Source organism: Equus przewalskii, chromosome 15, assembly GCF_037783145.1.
Source record: "Equus przewalskii isolate Varuska chromosome 15, EquPr2, whole genome shotgun sequence".
Lineage (NCBI taxonomy): Eukaryota > Metazoa > Chordata > Mammalia > Perissodactyla > Equidae > Equus > Equus przewalskii.
Window position 1 is genome coordinate 65,006,334 of NC_091845.1, and position 4,696 is coordinate 65,011,029.

A 4,696-nucleotide genomic window follows, 5' to 3' on the forward strand; every position below is an offset into this window, starting at 1 on the left:
CGGTAGAGACCAATTTAGACAAGTTTTCAGAATTGCGGCAAATCTTCCAATTTTGTTGGTTTTTTCATTTGTTTGTTTGTCTTTCTGCATCTCTGATTCCATCACACCTAAGACTGGGGGCACCCTCCCTCCCCATATTGTATCACCTGCAGGCGTGACAATACCTATAGGCACTTGTGTGCATTATGTGTTCATTTGAGGATTCGGGATATTACTATTAGGGTGTGGAAGATTTGTTTCATACAGGGAGTTATGTAGCATCTTCAGGGGATCTGAGACCTAGAAAACAGCAGTCCTATTCAAGGAAGACCATGTTACCAGGGAGCCCAGTGATCAATCAATGTACCACAAAAATTAAACCGTCTCTTATAACAGCAGTTGAAGCACTGTGGGCAATGAATTCTTAGGGGGTGGCAAAACAGATGAAATCCAGTCATCACATTTTACAACAGATCTGCTGCTTGATAAAGTACAACTGGAGAGCAGACTGTTAGCAATAAGGCCATTTCTAAGAATAAAATGAGAGTTTGTAAAAGATCCGTTTGAATTATTAACTCCAAAAAGTGGCTGGAGAAGAAAATGGTTGCTGGTATCACTGGCTTTTCTCCTCACGTGTATGATTAGAACAAAGGGAGGCACAGAAGAGCAGGGGAAAGATGTGAAAGCAAATTTCCCTCCGACATAAGGAGGCACATTTTCACGCAGTGCCTCATCGATACATGGAGAGGCCACCTACCAGGTAAAGAAAAACACTGCGGCCATTGTGAAAGCAAGCAGATGCCGGAGCAGGGGAAAACGATACTCATTTTTACCCAACACTGTCTCTTTTTTTGCTTGCAAAAGCATTTCTTTAATACCAAGTGGACACATCTGGCCTTTTCTTTACTCTGCACCCTGTGGATTTCCACCCCGCTCTCCCAGACATCCCAATCCAGATTTAACGTAAAATGTGAACCATGTTGGAGGTCACAAGGAAACAGTCAAGGTGACCATTAATATCCCCTCTCTGTTCCTACATTACAAATGGAGGGGATTGATGTGAAAAGATGATATTAGTGTTTTCAGATTCAATATTTTTCACCACATTAATGGTGAGATTTGAAATCTTTCATCTGAAGCAAAGAAGAGAAACATGTTAAACAGGTCTCAGTGGTCGATGCTCTCCTTTAATTTTATGAGTATGTTTCTCCACGTTGTGTGGAGACAAACAGATGCTTTCTGATTCCAGAAAATAAGACGCTTAGTTATGGAATCTAGTCCAGTGGAGGAAAAGAGAGCCATACTATGGATGTGATCATGGGGTATCATTTGGCCTTTTCCTCTTCCAGAAGCTGATCTGAGGACCCTTTCAAGTCTTCCTTTTCAAATCCTTTTAGAAGAGAATCCTGAAGTCTTCTTTAAAGAATGTACAACGTGACCTTTCAGAACATGTAGGTTCCATCGTCCATAAATACTGTTAATAAGCAATGTCAACATTTCCTGTTTGCCTCATTGTTAGACATGCATTCCTTTCTTCCTTAAAGCAACTGAACGTAAGATAAGTGAAAGACGATTTAGGACCATTAAGGAATTAATTGTCCTTCCATTTAAAAGAAGGTGGGGTAGAGTTTACATCTCAAGTATTGCAGGTTTGATCAGGGCACTTCAAGAAAGACAGTAAAAGATCCAAGATAAGAAGAAAAGATTCTAGGACATGCTGACTGTAAAAACCTGGGGAATGAAAGGCATATGATCAAAGGTTACAAAATCACCATGTGTAAATAGACTTGTTCACCAAATTCTGGACCAACAGGACTAAAGTGCTTGAACGGAGTAGTTTGGGGTTGAATTATTGCAATTGTTTGCTATTGTTGGATTAATTTTTTAAGGAAATTTTGCATATCTTAGGGTGGATATAGATTTAGAAAGCCAGTGTTTTCTATGAAGTTGTATATATGACCCTAAGAAGATTTGGATTAATTTTATTTGTATTTATTTACTTTGTTCAAGGCCCTCTTCTAAGCACTTTTTAAAAATTAACATTACTCGCCACCAAAGCTCAGTAAGGTAGGTATTCTTATTGTCCTCATTTTTCAGATGGAAACTGAGGCTCAGAGACGGTAAGTAACCTTCTAGACATGACGCAGCTGATAGGCAGTAGAGTCTTGCCCCAGGGTCTGTGCTCATAACTACTCCATCACCTCTCATTCAATCACACATTCAATAAATGTTCAGTGGACACCTACTGGGTGCAAGGGGCTGTGCTAAATTAAATTAAATATTGTCCTTTCTCTAAAATGTCTGCAGATTAAGAAGAGAGATGAGACACGGACACAAATGCCTACATCCTAAGGAAGTATGTGACAAGCTACCCAACAGACACATGGAATATATGAAGCAACTCCATAATCCCTACATATGGTCCAAGGAGAACGGGACATGGGAAAGCAAGAAAAGAGAGGACTCAGAAGGACGAGACCAACCATCATAATGGGGATAATTATAAAGTGAACCTATAGTAAATGCCATTCAAACGCTGAGAAAAGAGAGTTCTCCATGGGAGAAAAATCGATTCTTACAAAACGCTGGGTTTTGCCAGTTTCAATGTGCTGGAGACTCAGTGAGGCCAGACCTCATGGAGCAAAACTTGGCTCTTGCCTTTTCTTCCATTTGGACAGCAAAGAAACTGAGCAAGTATTTACACATTTTAAAAATGTCATTTAGCTACTATACACCCATGAGAATGACTAAAATTCAAAAAGAAAGACTGAGAATACTGACAATGCCAAGTGTTAGTAGAATAAGGAGGAAATGAGACTCTCATAAATTGTAGGTGGGAGTGTAAAATGGTACAACCTCTTTGGAAAAAGGCAAGCAGTTTCGTATAAAATTGAATATATCCCTACTCTGTAATGCAGTAATTCTATCCCAAGTTGTCTTCCTAAAGAAATGAAAACACATGTCCACAAAAAGGCTTGTTCAAAAAACACAGCATCATAGACGAATCTCAAAAACATTATGCTGAATGAAAGTAGCCAGACACAAAAGACTACGTGCTCTATGATCCCATTTATACGAAGGGCTAGACTTGGAAAAACAAGTTTTTGGTGGAATCAAATCAGAATAATGGTTGGGTCTGGGAAGGCCAGCACGCAGATCACTGGGAAAGAGTTTGAGGGAATGTCCTGGAGGTTGGTGATGTTCTGTATCTTGATAGGAGTTTGGGTGACACAGATATATGCATTTGTCAAGACACATTGAATGATCACTTAAGATTTATATATTCCATTGCATATAAATTTTACTCCAAAAGACAAAAAAAGAAGTTTAAAAGATAGGAATTCTAGTTAAAGATATGCATGATGTAGTATTTAGAAATGAAATGTCCTCATGTCTGCCACTTACTTTGAAAGGTATCAAAAATAAGATAGACTGATGGAGGAATAAATGGATATGTGATAAAGTAAGTACATTAAATGTTCATTACAGAATCTAGCCGGTACATCTATGAGTGTTCATTACAATATTCTTTCAACTTTGGTGTATGTTTAAAATTATTCATAATAAAATGTTGGAAAAATACAACTCAAGAATATATTAATTTGCATATTTTTTTAAAAGAGGTTTGAAGCTTTGAATTACCTACAAATTAAAGGCACGTTACAGTGAGGAAAGCTTAGGTTTTTATTTTTTAAACTACGCTCTGTCTTAAAGTGTAGAAGGAAATAACCAGAGAAGTGACATAACGGCAAAGCATGACGGAAGGACCCAGTTTTATGGCACAAGAGATATATGTCATATGTGTTTTAGAAATAGTTTGACTGTAGACTTCAAATGGACTTTTAATTTGAAAAAGAAAGACTGGAGTGGATAAACCAAGGATATCAGAATGTAAGTCTCTGGAACCCTGATAATTTGTTAAAAGACAATTTTTTCTTGTTGTATAGAACATTTGGAAAAGCTCATGAGTGCCTAGCAAAGAGGGAAGAAACCATCCATAATCCTACCACCAACAAAAAAATCACTGTTAGTTTGAGAAATTTATTTCCAATCATTTCTCTTTCCACATTTTTAACAGTTAAAATGGTAAATATAATATTTCAGTATAGTTTAAATATGTTTCATGTGAATAGAAAATTTTTCATAAATAATTTTCAGGACTACATAATGTTATTTTAAATGGGTAGGTCATATTTTACTATAAAAATGTGGGCAGGTAGCTTGTTTTTATTTTATTTTGCTATATTAAATAATATTGAAAGGAAATGTCTGGGCTAAAAGCTCTTTACATACTTATTTTTAGGACAAAGAATTTCTGGAAAGGTACTTTTCATAGAGTATCTTAGCTGGCCTATGGGTTAATAATGGTCCCCATGTGCTCTTGACAGAGTGTCCTTATTGCTACAGACAGGTCAATGATATTAAATGTAGGTTTAACCTCACCCCACGGTTTGTCACCATTCTAGGAGCCCATGGAAAGGGACTTGGACCTTGTCTACACCTGCAATTCATGCAAACACAGATTTATGCACTGGACAGGGGGTGGGATGGGAGGTAGGAGACGACAAACTCAGTTTGAAAGTGTTCCTTTCTTCTCCAGCAAGGGAGGAATGAAATGTAATCTCAAGTGAGGCGGGAGCCTAGCCCTGGAAGATGCACTGAGCAGGTGAGGAGAAGACTTGCTCTTCTCACAGTGTGAGGCTGTGCTTGAACTCCT